The sequence below is a fragment of the Pseudopipra pipra genome, chromosome 3 (assembly GCF_036250125.1).
Source record: "Pseudopipra pipra isolate bDixPip1 chromosome 3, bDixPip1.hap1, whole genome shotgun sequence".
In the NCBI taxonomy this organism is placed as follows: domain Eukaryota; kingdom Metazoa; phylum Chordata; class Aves; order Passeriformes; family Pipridae; genus Pseudopipra; species Pseudopipra pipra.
Genome location: NC_087551.1, coordinates 107,552,442 through 107,573,736, shown reverse-complemented (window position 1 = coordinate 107,573,736; position 21,295 = coordinate 107,552,442). Strand labels below are relative to the sequence as shown.

Genomic DNA, 21,295 nt, shown 5'->3' with positions numbered 1-21,295 from the left:
AGGGAAAAGAAAACAGATCATTTGATCGTTCGCAGTAGGGCCTGCACGCCACACTGCTAACCGTGAAGGGCTCATGGAAACACACCAGGTGAAAGGCACCACAGCCTAATCCAGCAGACCTTTCCCTGGAGCCAGCTCTGGGGACCAAGTCCTTCAGAGAATAATAAAAAGGTGATGGAAAATGCAAAAACAAAATGCAAAGAAAGATTAATTAAATAAAGGGCATCATTCCAAGAAAACTGTAACAACTCTGTGAAATGTGTTTTCAACACCACAATACTTCTTCTCTGTTTTGTTTCACAGCAAAGCCATTACATGTAAGTGTTGCCTTTGAAACGCCAGGGAAAGACACTGATGAATTTTACACAGCAGACCAGAGGCTGCCAAAACTAACCGATTTCTGTTCAGAGACCCTAAGAGTGAAATCTCTCTGAAGTAGCAGAGCTTGAAGAGTAGTTAGCTACAATCATAACAAAACAGTGAGCTACTCACCACTCAAACCTCTATGATTCTCTGTCATTATTAGTGAGGTTGATCTTGCAGGTTGCTGAGAATGGACTGTCCACGAAAAGAATTGCTTAGCATGAAAATAGCCAAAGGAATAAGGTGCAAAAAGGTCATTTGTTACGATGAAAAATAAATTGTCAGTGCTAGTAAGCACCGTTTTACCTGTTCCCACCTTTTAAAGACTTAAGGAAAAATTAATCTAAATACAGGCCCACGTACTCTTACCCACTTAGAGTTACCTATAGCAGAGGCAACTTTCCCAGCAGTTGTTAATTCATCATTTCACCACCAAGGGTTAACTTGAGCTTTTTTTTTTTTTGCATTCTCATCAGCTAGGCAACAGGAATTTTCTCATCATTTTCTTTTGTATCTTGCTTAGAATGATTTTTGCTAATATATTTCTATTTTTGCCTTTAAAAAAAAAAGTAAACGATTGTCAGAAGTCCAGTCTGCATATCAAATTAAGTGACTGACATTCATTTGCTATTCTTTCTGCATCTGTATGAGGAGTGGCAGAGTGGTGAAGTGACTATAGTTGGTTCACAGTTGTCATCCTACATTGGCTGGAAACAATAACATTACATTTCTAGTAAAGTACCTGAGAAATATCTTACAAAACTTCTAAAAATCCAGAAATACTGTTTTTGGTTCTTCAGGGACAAAGGTGGACAGACTAGAAGAATATGAAAGGAAACATTTTCATAATGTAATCACATATTAGGAATAATTAGTCACTAGAAAGGTAAGGGTTTCTTATTTCTGTGCTTCTGCACTGTTTTATTGATTATTTTCTCTGCAAAGATTTTGTAAACTAGTAGGGAATTTATCTTCACTTTCCAAATAATTTATTGATCAAAAGTAATACTAAAATAAAAATTTAATAAATCTGAAATTTAAACCCAGTAGAAATGTGAATTGCACAAATGAAGTCCACGTTGAATAAAGTAATGGGGGTCAGATGTTTTGATATGACTGATCATGATTTTCCATAACCATCAGTCAGCCAAAACTTCACAAGAAAACATCTTTAAATTCTGCACAAACCCAGTGTGAGATTTCTTAACACTCTCATGGATTCTTTCCCTAGGACTTCTAAGGGAGACACCTTAAAAATCATAAAAGTAGCTAGATATAGTTGTCATAGGCTTTTTGTAGAGATGAAAATCTAACAGCAGGGTAGCGTTTTATTGAATTTAGTCTACTTTTTATTGCACATATTTCAGCCAATTGCCATTTTGACTGTCCTGGCCACCCTTTTGAGAATTCAGTTTTTCTGTAATTTCAACACATCAAGAGAGCAAACTTGGAAAAATGCCTTTCCCACCAAAACTACCCACAAATTGCAGAATCAACACTGAAGTATTTTGTAGTGATTATTCCAGCAACAGGATTTGAACTTAACATCCTCTGATCCAGGGGACTGAGATAATTTATTCACTTTTATGAAAATAAAACCCAGCAATGTCCAAAGGAATTACACTCTTCCATAGGCTGAAACAATTATACAAAATGGTTTCCTTGTCAGCCACAGGAACAGTAGTCCTTTTGACATCACCATTTTTTCTAATGCTGTCAAACATCAGTCTAAATGGAAATATTAGGATTTATCACTAGAGCCTCAAACTTGCTGATTTGAAGGGTGAGTATTACTGCATAACTTAGTTAAAGTATAATCTTTCTTTCTGGACTGTTACTCTGTTTTATATCACAGTTATTTGTATACTGTGACTTCTGCAATAAAAGGCATCAAAATCCAGGCTTCAGAAAAGCACTTGCTCCCTTAAGCAATGTCTAGAGATTTTAGCATAAAAGTGACAAGTTCTGGAGCTCTGGCTGTCCCATTGGCACAGGGTTTATCAACAGTAATGATAATGGAAACTACTTAGTATGTGACCTGGACAGCGCGGTGGCAAAATGTCTCCTCCACGTTACAGCTCCTATTTTACCAACACAATGACTTTCTATATTACTTGTTTCACTCCTCCTTAGCTTCAGAAAGTCTCTTGCTGAAAGCAGCAAGTGGATGAACTAGTCCCTTGCTGTTGATAATCCCCTTTTCAGCTTCCTTTAATCAGTAGCTGGGTTATCCTATTAATCTTCACTGTGAGAGAGGAACCGTCCAATCTACCAGCTCAAAACTCATTTCCTCTAGGTCCCAGTGGACCACCAGTCTTTCCAGGAGCTTCTTCCTCTGATTTCTCTTGGTAGTTTCTCATAGCAACATTCCCATGACATAGGATACTAGACAACAAGGAATATCTCCAGCAGTACTGTAGAGAACAGCAATGAATGCAAAGAATAGCAGCTGGATAGAGATGTGTGATGGGGTTATTTAAAACCTTCCTGAATCTCCATCTTCAGTAAAGATTAATTTGATCTGTGACAGGAACAAGGTCTGTTTTTATAGGAAGCCACAGTCAGCACCTGTGCAGTCTAGAACTTGTTGATCTAGCTGTAAAAAAAATAAGTAATTATTCTTGAAATCTACAGGAGCAACATAGGCATCAGGAAGACAAATCTACTAGAAGCTGAAGAAAATGTTGACAGAAGAATAAATGGTTATAAAGTCTCTATAAAAAAATGCAGCTAGCAAGTTAAAAACAAAGAAACTCCTATTAATCTTGGAAGTGGAGCACTGTTGAAAGGGGGAGAGTGGAATACAAATAGTTTCTACCTTCCTTCAATAGTTTATAACTTCATCAGCAGATCTCTTGGATGGGATTGCCTATGGCAGCAGTGGGCTTGGTAGTGTCTCCTTCAGGTCTTTTTTGTACTCCTGAACCCAGATCCACTATTACCGTATTACCAGCTCCCCCACAGAAAGGACAGAGCTAATAGCAAGAAAGAAATCTCCCCATTTTTTTTCGTACTGTTCTGCCACCCACTTGTCACATGCCATTACTGAGTACCTCTTCTTATGTGATATTATTTTTGTTTACGTTTTGCAGTAACTCTCTCCACAGAAAGAGAGAGGACTGAGACATGATCGTGCCTGTTTTGCTTAAGAAAAACTGACCCTTTCTCTGCTAATTTCTGTTTCCAGAAAATAGGAAAGCAGAGAACACTTGCAAAAGAACAGAAAAGAGGATTTGTTATAGTTTAATTTTCTGTTAGCTAGGTAATTATCTTTCCAAAATATTTCTGAAACCTTTCCATATTTCAGTTCTCAATTATCAAGCCAGAGGACACCGGAAAGTGATGATTAGGTGTGAAACACCACTCATGCCCCTGCAGATAACCCTACTGCCAGCCATTTAACACTTACTCTGGTGCCAAAGCTATGAATGATGTGATTTTCAACAGCATTTTGGTGCTAATAAATTATCAAACAGTTTGAAATCAAGGCCCTGCCTAGATGGGAGAGTTTCACTACTGAGATCATGGGCAGTGATTCCCCTGACCTGCAGCAAACCGAGCCATCCCATTCAGGGAAGGGTGGGACAGGCTGGTTGGGGAAGTTACTCTATTTCCACAGCAGCAGAGATACCCATGGGCAAGTCAAGGGGGACTGTCCCACACTTCAAAATGTCTCTTTTTGAAATGGAAATCAAATTTATTTCTGAGATTCAATCTTGACATGCACTTTAAGTGTGTCAAGAGTTTCATACTGCCACATGGGATTACCCCATGCAGATACAGTCGTCTAGACAGGTAAAGTCCACTTGCCCTCTTTCTTCATTATTAAAGGCTCCTTAAGTACAACTTGCTCAAATTCTTTCTGAAGCAATACTAAGCCAAAAATGCTACACACCAACCAGTAAAAAGATGTCAAGAGTTATAATTCTCTGTTAATGTATGTTACATTCACCTCTTTAGTTTACAGGAAATAATTTCTGCACTAGAAATAATGTTTACATGGATTTACAGTTCAAATCAAGAGTGCCAAAAGTAGTTCAGCATCTGGACTTCTATCTGATTGCTAGCACACGTTTCAGAGGCACTAACTGAGTCAACAGAAAGATGTCACGTCAAAACTTGCCCTCTGTGCTAGATACACCAAGTCCTGTCCCATGACTGGAAATTACTTACCACTTTATACTTTTGTGCCTGTATGCCTCGTTTCTCGTTCCTAGAATTTGCTGTGGAAGACACATGGCCTCTATAAGTGATCTACAGTATATGATACCAATACCTCTGGCAGGATTAGAAATGGGCTCAACTGGGCTAAAAGATGGTTATCAGTGGCTAGCAAGAGAAAAATCCACGTACCTTAACGTACAATTTCCGAACAAGTGCCTGCTATGTTCTGAAGCTGTTTTTTTCACTCAACTGTGGTATCAATCAGGGATTTCTGCAGCGCAGCAATATGGCATCATGGGAGGTAAAAAATCTAATAGGAAGGAGATAAAGGCAAGACAAAGTCACACATAACACAGATATGCCTAAAATAGCTATTTACTTTTGCCTTAGCTGTTTCAGGGCATCCTACCTGCTGCCTCAGAAGGCTGCAGGCTTTGGCAGGTCTTACATGCCAAGCTCCTCTGAGTACCTTGGGACTGGTTGGGATGGAGGTAGCTTGCTTTCTTCATAATCACCTGTATGGTGCTGTGCTTTGAATCGGCAGCTGAAACAGTGCTAATAACGCAACAGTGTTTTTTCAGTTCATGAACAGAGTGTGAACAGCAGCAAGTCTCCCTTTCATGCTTGGCCCCCAGTGAGGAGGCTCGGGGTGCATAAGAGGCTGGGAGGGAACCCATCTGAGATAGCTGACCCCAGCTGCCCAAAGAGAGATTCCACCATATGACACTGTGTTCAGCAATAAAAGCTTGGAGGAAGGAGAAGAAATGGAAGGCAGATTTTCATGGTTATTGTGTGGTTATTTCATTTGTCTTCCCTCTGTAATATTTCTTTCATTAAAATGGCTGGACATCTGACAGCCAATGGGAAAAAGTGAACAAATTCCTCTTTTTGCCTTGCCATAGTACACAGTTCTTGCTTTCCCTATTAAACTGTCATTATCTTGATCTGTGAGTCTTTTTGCTCCCCATCCTGCTGGGGGAGAGGGACTGAGTAGGTGGGTGGGCATTTGGCTCTTGGCCTGGGGTAACCCACCACACTTGGACTCCCAAGAGTAGCACTAGATATATATATTTAGATGTACAACTTGGTCTCCTACCGCTCACCCTTAAAGAAGTTTTGTGCCAGAGTAACAGGTCTACAAAACCTGAAAGAAGGTAGAAAGAAATGAAAATGAAGCACAGCCACAAAACTTCGCAAATACTCATTGTCCATTTTGTATTGTTACCCTCAATGTGAAGAATATCATGGAATAGAGGTTGACACATCTTCCCTTCCTATACTGCTTGAATCCAACCCTGTCTGTGTCTCTTCCCCTTCCTGATATTATGTTTACTTTAAACTCTTGAGCATATAACAGGGCTAAAAAGAGAAGCTGCAACCAGTTCTCTGCATTCACTGCCTTGAGAAGTGCTGGCCTTTTTCACTACTGAGCTTATTTGGAGATTCCACTTTATTGACAGGCCCAAGGAGAATTGTTCACTTATTTCTTTCTTGAAGACACTGAGCCAAATGCCATACAAATGTACATTTGTTCTCTATAGTGGCATTGTCTTTGGTAATCAGGGTTCTCTGTTGGCAACCAAACATCTCACATCCTGTAGGTCTTCTGTGAAGAAATGAAAACAAACTCTTAAGGAAAAATCACTTAAGAAAAAATTTCAGCAAAACTGGACCAAATGGTCTAAGGCTCCTCTTTCTCTGTAAATAAAGTGGTGAAGAGAATGAGATGTTTCAGTGAAAGGCTCAACTTCAGCAGAGGTACAGATGAATGAAACCAATGTATGCACGACTAGAAAATGTTGAGTAGGGAATTTTTTCTACAAATATCTTTCTTCTTTTTCTCTGTTCCCCTTTGCACATATATTCCTCAGGAAAAGTGCTGTGTTGTTGTGGCAAAGGGATTTTGCAAGTATGAATATTGATCTATCCCTTAACAGAAGGAAATTCTTGAGGTACAATGTAACTTCTACCATTGAGTTGGAGTGCTCCAGTAAGTTTTGCGCAAAGGAACTGAATTATTCGGGATTTATGCACTCTGACAAAGAATCTTTGTGCCATCCTCTACAAAATAAAGGCTTTAGAATCCAGTACATGTATTCTCCTTTGTATTACAGATATTTTACATCTGCTAGGCTAGTGTAAAAAGACCTTGAAATAAGTATAATGGGTGTCTTTAGGCTTCCTTACAATATCTCATTGAGATTTTATAGAATATTTTATGAGACAGAGACTACAACACAGTTAAGCTTTAAGGCAAACATCTTGCCAAGGATTACACATCTAGAACTGGGTCCAATCTCAAAGGAGAACAGATGAGGTGACATTTTTCAGCTACAGAGTTGGTGACATTTTGCATTTTTAATGCAGAGAACATGCAGCACCTGTACTTGGGTTTATTTCTTATACCTCCACACAGCTAAAGTGCTACTTACAGAACAAGTATTTCAAGAACCTAGAAAGTGAAGATGGATGGCATCATCCACACTTTCTGATCTTCATGAAATAGCCATCGCTCTTTCTAATTACCTTGCTCTGAATCAGGTACTATGGGAGGTATTTGCAGACAATTTCTGAATGACTTTTTATTATCATTTTAAAAGGTGATAAAAGGGTTGGAGTCACTGTAAGTGAAACTGTCAGGGAACGGCTTTTCTGTTTTTTCATAGCTGAACAGGATAGTACAGAAGAGGAAGATAATTCAGTGAAAAATGTCAAAGATGAGTAGCAAAGTTGCTGATCTACTAGGTCAAAGGAAAAAATGCTGATTTAACCTGAAGAATGATCTGGAGCTTGGATTTTACACCTTTTCTGCACTTTCTGCTATTAAAATAATGCCTAATACACACCCAGATTGGAATTCTGCTTGTGGATTCAAACTGTGAAGAAAATTTTAATTGTTTCAATCATTCAGAAAAAAAAAATCTTTAAATGAAACCCTGTATCAGGTCTGGGGTTGAACTTTCAGTCCAGTTGAATTTTCAGTCCAGAGGCTGAAAATAACAATTTTATCTATCAGGGTAGGGTTTTAGAAAGCATAGCCAATTTATGATAATTGTTGATTAGAAACCAACACCATGAAAAATTTCCATCTGTGGATACATTTATACCCTTCATTGGAAAAGGCACTGCCTGTGGATGCCCCATCCCTGGAATTGTAGTTCACCATCCTTTCCAAACCAAACCATTCTCTGATTCTATGGCAATATGCTCTAGCTTTGGATTCAGCCCTGCTTTGGGCAGGCGATGGGACGGGATGACCTCCAATCTAAATTATTCTGTGCATAACTGGTAAAACAAAATGTCTAAGCTGCTGGTATTGATTTATTGTAATTGGGAAGAAATTTATGAACTTTGTTTGCTCTTGGGAAGAAACTAATGATTTTTGCTTGCTCTTTGGCTTGCAAACTCCTAATCAAACTTGCTACTCAGGATTATTGCATTCTCTCATGATCATTGATATTAGGAATAGGATTTGTGTGAGTGACTTGTGATTTGGAATATCTTCTTTTTAAAATCGTCTACCTGTGTCTATGGCTAGTGGGGCACTGTGAAGCTGAGAGATGACCAAATCCCTGATGGTGACAGCTAATCAACAAGTTAAAAGGTACCAATGGAGCTGCTGCAATTCCCCATGTGTGCACTATTGTAAATATAATTCAGCTTTAAATGCTCTGTCCCTGACAGCTATGCTGCATTACCTTGCCCTATCCATGTGCTAACAGTATGTTCACAGTCAGTGGGAGCACCTCATGTATTGTAGATTGTCAAGGAATAGTGACATGATGATTTATCTGAGCCTTCCTGTGCTTCGTCCTGGACTTTGACTACCTTAAATATGGAGCTCCTTTATTATTCATCTAAAGAAAGTGAGAAAGAAGGACTGAATAATCACTGAAAAGTGATAAATTCCCAGAGCAATTCTTCAGAAGGTCTAATGAAGCCCAAGCACCAGTCAGATCAGCAATTTGGCACACGGGTGGCTCCAGGGTGCAGCTCAGCCCCCCTAGAAAACTCTGGAAAGACTCTGGAAACTAGATGATGCCCTAAATGAACAAAGGCTGTTGTTCAACAAACTGAGTGACATTGAGTATTCCCAAAAGTTTTTTTTTTTTAATATTATTATTAGATTAGAATCAGTTCTTAAATCACTAAATTGTGTGGAAATTTCCCATTCCAGAAGTAAGCAAACATTCAAGAGTATATATATTTTACTTAGCAGCTACCACAGAAAAATATACAAAGCGGGAATCTGTTAAATGCAAAACCTAACTGGATATAAAAATGTATTCCCCTGACAGGTCTGTTTCTCTAATAAAATTTCATTAAAGAGGGCACCATTGTTTTATGGAATATTCTGTGGATTAATATATAAAATTTACAGCTGTTTAATGTATCTCAAAAAGTCCAGTTTTGCATTGTACTTTAATTTTTTGTCAGCATAAGTTTCTCTTGAATAATCCTCTGTAAAAAGGCTTTATTTTGATTCAGTTCTTGTAAAATACTTTTTTTGATCAGATTTATTACCTCTGAGTTCATTTGAATTTATCAAATCCAAATAGGTGACACTAAAGTCATAGTTTATTAATTAAGAATTGAACAGATTCTTGGGACTTGATTCTTATAAAACAAAAGTTTAGGACAACACTGGTAGGGTCCAAAGGGGGGTCCAAAGAGATCCAAAAGGGTGAGGTATTTGTTGCATTTTGTGAAATATCTTTGTTGTTTCATTACTTTTGCCTGGTGCACTGGTGATGATGACAGAAAAACTGGAGCAGACCATGACACAATGAAAGGAAAACAAAAAGAATAAGACTCAGAAAAGCCAAGATGTTTTAACTTTGTGTTTTAACTTCATATTTTCTGCAGTCACCCAATCCAAAACCTGAACACAAGGAGGAACCTGGAGCTCTGAACACGCATGTTATAACGGTATCTGCAGAAAGGCCAAAAAAAGTAGGTGAGTGAGAAATGTTTCCTGGTTTGGTCTGAGAGATGATGCTCCTCTGCCAGACTGGAAGGGTCTGAATCAGCCAGGTCCTTTTTATGTAAAATATAGTTTACTATATGTAGGGACTTTTATATATATAGATTATATGTATAGGAAAATTAATGAATGTGGAAATATATGTCTACCATATAGATTTATGTGTGTATTAGGCACATGTGCAAATGCATAGTTGCAGGAATTGGGACTGAGTAGAATAGTTCTGGAAGCCAGGAACTGGTTTCCAGGCTTCATTGTTATCCTGGTTGATTCATCATTTAAAATAAGTTTAAACAGACAACAGAAAGCCTAAGTGCTGCAATTGCCTCTGTGAACACCGTCAGCTTATAATTTAGCAAAAGAGTGTGCAGGACTGTGTATGACTGGCACATCTCAGGGACAATGGAGGGGACACAAAACTATATGTCCACTTTAGAAAAGCTCAATTTCACCTGAGAAATAAAGACTTGTAGTGCAAATGTTCTTCCAACCTGAAAAATCTCCGCCAACATTTAGAATAAAAGTAAGATAAACATTTCACAGGGTCAGAACAACTTATGTTTGAAACAGCTTTTCTAGGACAGACCCTCCATCCTGATTCAAGGCTGAAGGTCTTCTCAGAGTATGCCTGAGCTCACATGTGGGTGACACAACTGATCCAGGCCTGACTTCAGTAATTTTTAATAGTGTTCTTTGTAACATACTATACAATGTGGTCACAGTAGTCTCTTCAGGTCTTGAAGGAGTGAACCAGAAGGATATATGCAATATCTTTCAGGATACTTAGACAGAAGGCCTCTGTGGCAGACCTGTTCACTCACAAGGGGAAAGAGTTTAAAACATCATCAGAAAAAAAGGGACTGATTCACCCAATGTAATGTTTCAAAACTCTTACGTTTGCACAGTACTGAGCAAAGCTGCCAAATTTAAAATTTAAGTTAGTTTATTAAATAACTTGGTAATATTTCAGACAGTATACCTGTCCTCTTGTTTCTCTTTTTTTGTTCTGGGAGTTTGAGATCGCTGTTTGCTTCGTTTGACCTTTAGCCTGTCTAGGTTCCAGTTAACTCTGATGGAGAAATGTTAATGTGCTCCAGCTTAGCCTGACTCACCCAGAGATTTGGGGAATTTTCACAGAAGTGGTTTGTTTCCCATACAAACGGAAAAGGCTGATTGTGGAAGGGGAAAGTGAAACCACCTCACAGCTTCCACACGGTGCTGTCAAATAAATTATCGTTCTTGTCCCAGGAGGGGAATTTGGTGTGCAGACCTGTGAGCGCAACTGGTGCCCATCAACGCAAACAGAGGGATGTGGGGGAGCTGTGACTTGCCTGCTGCGGGCCTTAACCAGATATTCTCCTCATTTTCCTACCACTTCTCCACCGGTGCCCTAGTATTCTTAACAGTTGTGATGTTCTCAGCCTCTGCTTGCCTTATAGCGTTAAATGGCTCAATGACATTCTACATTAATAGGTACCTTTGTGAAGAATGCAGGGTGTAATTTTTGCTCTGCAAGGAATATTATACGTGTAGGCTGGCATGCACACAGGCATATGTGTGTCTCAAAACACTCTTCCACACTCCCCTTCCTACATGAGAGGGCAATAAGCCAGTATAAGCATATGTCTGCTGTATATATGGCTTTAATGAGAAGAGGAGACAGTGTAGATCAGCCATGTTATAGCTGGTGAGGATGTCAATTCTTCCAGCCAGGGCAGCATTCCAAACCTGAGACTTTTGCGTTGTAGTAGCAAAATGTCAAAGCCCCTCTCACATCATGTCACGGAGCACGATGCTACTTTTGCCCTCTACTTGATCATTAAACACACAATAAATGGCACAAATGCTTCCATCAGTCCTATAAATACTCTGCATACTTGTTTTAATCGCACATATCATTGCAGTGGCAGCAATTTGCATGCATTGTAATCTCATGCTGATTTAGTTCTAATGTTAGTCACTGATTCACTAATTTATTTAGTAGAAATAGACTTCAGATCCATGATGAGCTCTGCCAAATTTCACTCTGTTTGATTTCAGAAGCCCTAAAAATCAAACAGTGAAAGAGTGAATTTTATCTTACACACAGAATAGGTTATGAAAATTTTCAGGCCCACAACCTCAGTAATGCAGTCAGTTCCCTCGTGTGACTCGACTCCCTGATTTCCTGTGGGGAAATAGTAAACCAGCAAATCTTGAGCTCAGCTTGTGTTGAGATACTCTGAGTCTCTCAACTAGGACCCTTTTGCCCTGTAAAAATATTGGTTATGTATCCTATACAGAGCTGACAACATACAAATGCTTTCTGATCACTTGTCAATAAGATACTGTAGTGGTAATAGCACTTGAAGAGGCCAAAAGCAGTGTTTCTGAGACTTATAAATATTGTGGGATTTTTCTCATTATTGGACTTCAAGTTTTGTGAAGAAAGTTCCTCTATTAAAGCAGCAATAAGCCTCCATCAACAACAGCTGAGTGACACTGTCAGTCTTTCATTCACGTAGCTGAACTGTTGCTCTTACACAGCCAACTCATTGTACCACTGTCAATCTGTCACCTGGAAATGACACTACAAGTGCTACTTGTATCAGTGACAGAACTCAAAAGCAAAGTCAGACATAGACTGCTTCTACAGGAAAATTCATTAAGATTGTCATATGGAATACCAAGTATGAGATGTTCAAGCTCTTTTTTCCACTGCTTAGTTCCAAATTTGTTTCAAATACATTCTGAGAAGAAAGCAGCAGAATTAGACCCTAATTCAGCAAAAATCTAAGCACATGGCTGTCTTCCACTCCATCAGTACCACCACTAAAGTAATGATCAACTGTTTGCTGAATTTGTTTTGCTCTGATGAAGCCATATCTGTGCAACAAAATCTAGTCTGCTGCACTAAGGGGATATAGTACGTAGCTTTTATCCATAAAAGATGAGTTATAAATTGTGATCCCTTTTTCTACTGTGAGCTACAGTATGACTCCTAGCTTAACCACAGAGCAGAAGAACACCAAACTGCCCAAAGAAATTAAGTTGGCAAAGCCACAACCATTATCTTCAAGCACAGTTTGAAAGTGGGCAATTTTCTGTGTTCACGTTTCTCCTACGCAAAATGGGATCTCCTGACTCTGTTTGCTTCTATTATTCTCATACAAACCCACAGTCCAGGACAACTAGACATGGTCTTCTTTGGGGAAACACAACAAAGACAATAGTTAAAGATATCCCCTAGTAGGATATCCATAATTTTCAGTGACCTTAGCTCTCACAAGTCAGGAAAATTGATGTTTGCCACCACAACATTATTTACTCTTTTTCTGCACTACTTAGAATCACAGAGTGGTTTGGATTGTAAGGACCCTTAAAGATCATCCAGTTCCAACTCCCCTTTCACTAGAACAGGTTACTCAAAGCCCCATCCAGCCTGGCCTTGAACATTTCTAGGGATGGGGCATTCACAGCTTCTCTGGGCAACCTATGCCTGAGCCTTACCACCCTCACAGTAAAGAATTTATTCATATCATCTAATCTAAATCTCCCCTCTGTTAGTTTAAAGCTGTTCCCCTTTGTCCTATCACTAAGGCCCTTGTCAAAGGTCCCTCTTCAGCTCTCTTGTAGCCCTTTCAGGTACTGGAAGGTGCTGTAAGTTCACCCCTGAGCCTTCTCTTCTCCAGGCTGAACAGCCCCAAATCTCACAACCTATCTTCATGGGTTGCCTTCACCCCATGTTTGTCATGTCTAGAGGAGATTGCTACCTCCTCTATCCCAGGTTTACACAAAACTTGAAGGACATTCAGTTCATAACTTCCCTTTCACTTAACTGTTGAAATTCGGAATGAAATAATATCAATGACTCTTTGGAATGCAAAGTAAGTCCCTAGTGTCAAATAATAAACTGGGCTCCTTGTAGATCAGTGGAGAGAAAGAGACTCTAATACCTAACTGAAAAAAGCCTGAGTAAAGGCATGAATGCTCCTGCAGAACTTCCTAAACATCTATGTAAAATCCAGACCTCATTGCAGAGGCTAAACTTATATTAACTTCAGCAGCGCCAAGACTTAACCCTCAGTTTTAAGTTCCAGCAGGGTGGAAAGCCAACTTTAGAGAAAGTGATGGGACTAGGAAAAAGGAGAAACTTCAGGGGTGCAATAACAATTAAAATGAATAATAAATTTCAACTGAGGTAGAACTGGGAAAAATGTCAATGCTGACAGTGCTGTTTCAGCTGGGGTTAGACTCTACTTATTTTATGAAGAATATTTTAGCAGAAAATAAGCAATTTATCAGTGTCTCTTCTGGAACTGTTTCCATGTTTGTCTAGAGACAAAGTCTGTGCTTCCTTTTCTTACATGCTTTTTTAAATTACTTGCTTCTTTTTTGTCTTCTACTCACTAACATTTTTCCAAGTTGCTCAGCTTGGTTCTCCACTCTCTCCATAGTATGAAAGCTCTATTGTTCCCTGTGAATGCTCCATCACTTACCCCTCCTAGCTCCACACTTTGGCACAAATGGCCTCTTTTGAGCTTCTGTGTGAAGACCACCTGCAGCAGACCTTGAAATGACTAACGTGGAGGTAGGTTGAGATCAGCTTAAACTCAAGTTTCAAATGTACTCTACAACTCTTGCTGTTTCCTACTCCCCAAAACTACTTCATTTCCTACACTGACTGCTAAAGCAATAGTCCTTAAAGAGGGAGCGATGATTTACAGTGACTCTTCTTAATACATGAACATTAATTTTATTTATTGTACCAAGTACCAAATTTACTAGAGACATAGTCCATGATTGGCATTTTGAAGGAAATATGGTATATTACTCAAATCTATGGATATAGCTGTAGAGATTTATAGAGCATTGCCTTCAGTAGTTAGAATATAGTATATGACTAGTGCTGAGGTCATGTCCAATGTTCATTTTGCTCATTTACTTTTGAAGGTGGAGTTGAAATAGTTGAAATTCACAATATAAAAGGGATTTTTTGATAATAATATATTGAAAAGTAGATATGTAAAGGTAGACTAAATAATAAATTTAATTTAATAGCAAACAGAAATTATTTGTGGCTTTTAACTCCTTGAAAATTGCATTTTAAAAATACCTACTGACCATCTGATCCTATGAAGACTCAGTATTAGTCAAAGGATACATCACTTGTCTAGTCCCTTGCCTGGTAGAGAGTGGCAAAAGGGACAACTCACAGTAGCTAAGTACGGTGGCTGATGATATTTACAGGGTCAGTAATGGTAGCTCAGTTCTCCAGCTATTCTCTTAATCAGGTAAGAGATACATTGAAATCAACTAAATTGCTCAGGGTTAACAATAAGGCGATTTAGTGCACAATCAGCCCCAATAGAAAAATTCCTTGTAGTTCATTGTGCAGCTAAGTAGATAAGAAAAATCTGTAGTTTCCAAACATCCCAGACTCCTAACAGCCAGACACAGGCACAAAGGCACGTGCTGGGGAAATGAAATTAGCAAGTGGTGTCATTTGTTTTAGCATATGATCACATCTGACATGCATGAGCTTGTGTCTCATGCGTTTTCTTGTTGGTGCTGGAAAAAGAAAAATGTGAAGCCAGTTAGGAATGTCTCTGAATGTGATGCTTTCCTTTTTTTCCCCATTCTCTCTTTTCCTTTTCTTTCAGTAAAAACACCGGAGATGTTTAAAACCCCTAAATCATACAAGGCATATTTTTAATATCTTGTACTAGGGATAACCTTTTTAATAGTACTGGAAATCCCCATATAGCATATATAGGTGTATCCAGATGGATTGTTTCCATATGAAGGCATTTTCTTTTGCCATTTTTCATTCTATTGTATGTAGCTGTAACTTATGCTTTTTATAATGAAGGGCTACTCTTAATAACCTTGTATTTATTTTATTTTATTTTTTTTAGAAAGAGCAGATGTGATGAAGTGAATGAGAGCTATTGGTTTAATAAAGCACAGTCATCTTCTCTCAGATGTTACAATAAACCAGATTAGATAGACTTTTAATGATAAAGCTCCAATGTTACCTCTGCAGTTGATAAATGGTCTGAAATTTCATTTTCTCTGTTCTGTGTACCTTGCATACATACCTGTGTTTAACTGTTTAGAATCTATCATTGTAACAACATGAAAGCAAAGAAACCCAGGATCTCAAAATAGCTCATTATACAAATGATGATTCCTACCTGATAGGGAGAAGTGAAAGGTGACAAATCCTTCCCTCTCAATTAAATTCCCTTCATGAGAGCCTTTAGTATGTTTCTGACCATCTTGTCAGTCAAGCAATAGCAGAAAATTCAGTGTCATTATGGAAAAAAAAGACATTAAAATATTTTTAGTGGTGGAGAGAGGGGATATACGAATATACTTCAAAGAAAGGGTCTTGTTTTCCTTTTATTCCCTCAGTATTTCCATGAAACCTAAGGCAATGACATCACAACAAAACAAGGTTGCCAAGATATACTATACAAAAACATGTTTTCACATGGTTACATTTTCTGCAAATTATAGTTCTTGGAATATAAATCAGAATAATTGTTTAAATCAGAGTGACTGTTGAAACAGATTTACAGAGATCAAATCAAAAATGTAATAATTCTTGTGGTTTCACTAGTGCTCAGAGCACCAAATACTTCTGAAAATTTTGGTTGTCAGTTATATATAGTGTTTACATTAACATGCTGCTTGAACAGAGAAAATATATATTTTAAGATGAAAATGTGAATCCAGGGTTACAAGAATGTTTCTGAAACAGCTAAGTCATCTTGTTTCAAGTAAAACCAGATGTTTGCTTAAAGTGAAAGGCAATCATTTCTTTTAATTATGTTCACTGGTTAGGCCACCAGGAATATCCATATGTGCACACAATGATCCGATTAAAATCAAAGACCTTACAATGGAGAAAGCAATCAACAACTGAAAGACCACCAAATGACATGTGAGGCACTGACCTGGTTTCCACTACCTCTGTTCACTCATTTTCACTCAGCAAGTTGAGCAGGAGAGACTGCTGGAGTCCGCTGAGGTTCCCTGGGAGTGTCACGTCCCTGAGACCTGGAGGTATCTTTGGGAGCAATGGCCTCCTAAACGGTTGCTCCAAATTGATGAACCTGGTCTAGACACACTTCTCAACTCAGCACAGGGTCAATACCTGCAAAAACATTCTGTATGCAGTAAGGAAACAGCTGCAATGCTCTTCTTTGGTCATTTCAGTATGTGTGGCCTTGTGGTGAGTCTAGTGGAAGAGAGAAGAATGTGGAAACTCATAAAGTGTTTTGCATGAATACTCCACCAGAAGAGAAGGGGATGGCCAAATGGACCAAACAAGTAGATTTTCATGTCCTCCTGAAATCCTGTAGATGCCACATGACTGTGCTTGGCAGAGACTGTAAGCCCAAAACACTACCATGAGGTTTCTTAAACAACCCATAACTGTAACAGCTCTTCCTGTCCCAGACATTTCAAATGCACTTATCACTGGAATTTTTATCAGTGACTGATGGCTTTGAAACTATACAACACTTTTTGTAGTTTGAAATTTCTATGCAAAACTTTGTTGGTCATGTATATAAGGATCTATTCTTAGCCCTCCTGTGAAGAAATATCAAAAGCTCTGGCCTGTGGCAGGAGATGTACCTTCTAACTATTTACAGAGCAAAAAACGTTCTTCTGGAAACTGGCACCTACCCCCAGTAGGGGGTACCTCCTCAGCTCCTCTGTGATCCTATCAGCAGACAAGGACAGCTCTATAACCACCTATTTCAATGACAATTATGTTTATGAAAAAGAAATAAAAAAAAAAAAGAAAAAGAAGGGAAGAAAAATTCTGGCATTAATCAGGTGATTAAAAGTATTTACAAAAAAAAAGAATAAAACATATGGCTCCAGTGAAGCTACTAGGATTTTTAACCCTAATTTCAATGAGCCAAAGAAACATCCTTTTCTATATTCCCCTGTGACTTCCGTCATTGTGGGGTATTTTATTGTACACATTCAGGTTCTGTGGTGAAGGTATTCTCTTCTGTTTGTGCATGATCTTGGCTCAACTGCTTTATTGTTTTGCTTTTATTTCTAGTCCATCAATACCTCTCACCAAAGAAGAGATTGTTTTACTTCCATCCTCACTGCTCTGCACAACAACCTTTCTCTTACCCAAGCCTTACACTTAGATTAAGTTCAGCCTCTACAGTGTTTTTCGATAAAGATGGATATGAATACATAACACCTGTATCCATAGCAACTTCATTTTGGTGTGTGAGTCCTGTACAGTCTTTTAAATGTTCCCCTTTCACATGGCTTCACTTAACTGTCAGTGTGCTAACAGGGCCCTCTGTGCATTGACTCCAGTTCCTTAAAGCTCCTCTCATTGTTTTGACTAATAAGCAGTTACATTAAAACTTCGAGCCAGGATATTTAGAGGGAAAAAATCCTGCAGACCCTGCAAATTTAGTAGCAGGCACTTGATTTTTGTTGATTAGCTTGTAGATAATGTTGCCAGAAATATCTTCTTCAAGGCATACTCCTGTCTTGAAATACAACATCTTCACCAGCTTTCAACACAAGACAGGAACCAAAATGAGTTAGCATCGGAGCAGATGACCTCCAAGAACTTCTGGCACTGCTCTATGGAAAGTAGATGGCATTAATACTGATATAGAATAGTAGCAGGCAGGCTAATTTGTAACCCAGCAGGATCCCAAAATATGTCCAAAATATTATTTATTACTAGAAGTTATAAAATAGAGTTAAGGCAGATTTTATTGTTTACTTATCCAAGCCATAAAATATACAAGTACAGGAAATATAAACAACAGCAAAACAATCTGTGCAAAGGCAAGCTTTCAGCTAGCCTAATCATCTCTAAATTCTAATTATTATCTCATGATGGAGTACACAAAGGATGATACCAGTTCCCTGTTCCACACAGACCACCACACTTCCATTCAACTGTATTATCACATATTCTGCCTTGACAGAAAATTTAATTTTCTCATCACCATTTGGTGAGTTTTCTTCTGGAAAAGGGTGTACTGCCTGCCTTTCTCTGGACTCACTTTTGCAGGTGGATTTTTCTTTTCCACTGTAGATGAAGGAACAGTCAAGAATGTGTCCCTTCCTTATTGTGCTGGCCTGGGTGAGTTTTTCTAGTCTAGTTTTTATAACCTTTCCATCACTAAATTCTACTCATTTGCCAGTGGCATGTTAAGTGATACAAGCAATATCTGTTATATATACTGTGAGTTCCTACTCACTGTCATTTATTACTCTCCTTTTCCACACTGCTTTGGAAGCAGCACGTCCTTCTGTACATAACTCTTTCCACGCCACACCACTAAGTGTCCAACGGCTAATCTGCAGGCGGCTTAGGAAAAGGATATAAAATCACAGAATAACATTAAAAAGGGTCACAGATTATATTACTAACACATTTAATATATCCACATGCCCACACAAGGTCCACATATTCACCATTACAGGCATGTGCATTTCTGGTTTTAAATCCTCCATTGACCGGGACTCTACAACCTCTTCTGAAAATTTATTCCGTTCCTCAACTGTGGGAATTTATTCCTAATATATAACAAAGTTGTCCCTCTTTGTAAGTTAAACTGGTTACATCTTGTTCTATGCACCATGGCTGTGAAGAGTGGGTTATTCTACTTTCCTGTATTGTAAAGACTCCTGAAAAACAAACACTGGTTTTTGAAACCCTCTAACTAAATGGACTAGATTCAGAATTCATTAAGAATAACTTAATTAACAGAATGAACACCATATGACTGACTCAAGCAATCTGAACTAATCATCCTATTTCAAACTAGGTTTTAAAAAAACATTTCTAGAACTTGCAGACTGATTGTATATTGGATGGAAACATCTTTGTAAAATATCAGAAGTTTGCAAAATGAATTCATTTTTACAACTATTTTATGAACTTGGAAAAAGTGAAATTTAAATGAGAAAAGTTCAATATTTGTCTTTTCCTCTCCTACTTCTCATTTCATTTAGCCAGAAAATGAACTCAGTGTTTAAAAAAAGTATGTTTTATATCAAGTAATATTTAATTACTATGTTTGTTTAATGGAGATTAATAATTAAGCAGCCTGAAATGCAATCAGTAGTTTATAGATAAGAGAAGAAACATTTGAAAGGATCTTAAGTAAACTACAAAAACGTGGGCTAATCCTATGAACAAATGCAAATCCATAATCCTGTTTAGGCCATGGTCTGCTGGTAATGCATTCGCAATTAAAGTACTCTGTGATTTATAGAAGTCAGAAAGGAAATTACTCAGGAACATTTACACTGTATACTTACAACAAGCTCCCCCTCTCCCGAAGGACAGGACTTTGCCATGGCTCAGTTCAGAAGATCTTTGACTTGTTTTGCAAAATGTTTGCTTGACTTCTTCAACTTCGTCTGTTAAATATGCTCAGGTCAGTAAGATAACTGGCACACAGGATTACACAAGGCTTGTAATTACAGCATCAATTCTTATAAGGTAATTTCTAACAAATGGAGGAGTCTATTTTTATTTTATTTTCATATTCATTGAGGAAAATGTTCAGACTAAATAATTTCCCTTGTCATCTAGAACTCAGTGCACCAATAAATATAATTATGAACTCTCTTCATTTTTAAAATTTCAGACTATTTCAGTCTATTCTAGTTATTACAATATCTATTCGGGATACTAATAATAGTGGCAATGATAAAAACGAAAAAATTTTCACGAAGAAAAATCTGAAGTTATTTAATTTTAAAATCTTCATGAATATTTAACTTATTTTGAAAAAGCAAACATTGTTAAAAGCTGCAACATTGGGACCATTTTAATGGAATAGGTAGGTTATAGGAAAAATAATTTGTGAAACATTAAGTAAAATATTTGTGAATTTTCTTTAGCCATGTTTATCCACCAGAAATCCCCATGGGACAAAAATGCAATAACGTAAGGTAAGGAAAAAAAAACAACTTTCAATCATGAATATAAGTTGCTCTCAACTTGTTGATCTTGCCTTAGTCATAAATTTTCTTATAGGAAAACCGGGAATGAACAACAAACTTATTGGTATTGAGGAACAAGATGTGGTTCAAGGTTTCTGTCAAAGCAAGCCCCTGATTCTGTGATATTCACCTGTACTTTTTGTCTCTACTGTTAAAGGAATCCCTTGTGGAGATACCAGTAGCAGAGCTGCTTGAAAACACTGCCAGCATTAGTCTTGGTCTGGGAGAGGCTGTAGCCAGTTGTAGTTGGCTTCCCACCAAACCCCATAGACTACAGAAGAAAAGCTCGCAAAAGAGAGAGAAGAAAAAAAATGGAATAGCAAAAGCTATATAAAATATATATATATTTTACATATATTACAGATATACAATTAAGGTGCTATGCACATATGAACATAAGAATCCCAAATCACTCCCAAAAGGAAAAGACCTTGCTGGAAGAAGAGGGAGAGAGGTCTCTCTGACCGGCTTTGTTCATATCTCAGTTTACGTAAAGGAATAGCATGGAATACTTCCTTGGTCACTTTTCTAGTTCCTTCCTGTAAGCATTTTAAGGACTAGAGTAACTGATGGCAATGATACAGTTGGAATCTGAAGTAATTGCACTTTTAAACTTCATCAGTATAGTGAATGTACAAGATCCACAAATTGATGGTACTTCCAGTCTATCTGATCTTCACAATGCCATTGGGAAAACTGACTACTAACAAATACCAAAGGCATTTGAAAATCAGTTAATAGCTATGTTCAGTGGAAAAACCTACACCAAATGAGATTCTAACTTAT

The 21,295-nt window shown here is 38.0% G+C and overlaps 1 long non-coding RNA gene across 3 annotated transcripts; it reads right to left on the bottom strand.

Annotated features, from left to right (window-relative positions):
• Positions 1-285: 285 nt before the first annotated feature.
• On the bottom strand, positions 286-20,921 carry LOC135412156 (uncharacterized). 3 transcript variants are annotated; one of them, XR_010429515.1, is made up of 9 exons: positions 20,640-20,921; positions 19,820-19,921; positions 17,153-18,863; positions 16,453-16,652; positions 15,688-15,771; positions 11,389-11,556; positions 4,937-8,384; positions 4,717-4,837; positions 286-2,959 (listed from the first exon to the last, which is right to left on the bottom strand). It is a non-coding gene; the product is annotated as an uncharacterized LOC135412156 (long non-coding RNA). The 3 variants fall into 3 exon arrangements; XR_010429514.1 differs by having other exon boundaries at positions 16,453-18,863; XR_010429516.1 differs by lacking the exons at positions 286-2,959; positions 4,717-4,837; positions 4,937-8,384 and adding an exon at positions 10,177-10,320 and having other exon boundaries at positions 16,453-18,863.
• Positions 20,922-21,295: the final 374 nt, after the last annotated feature.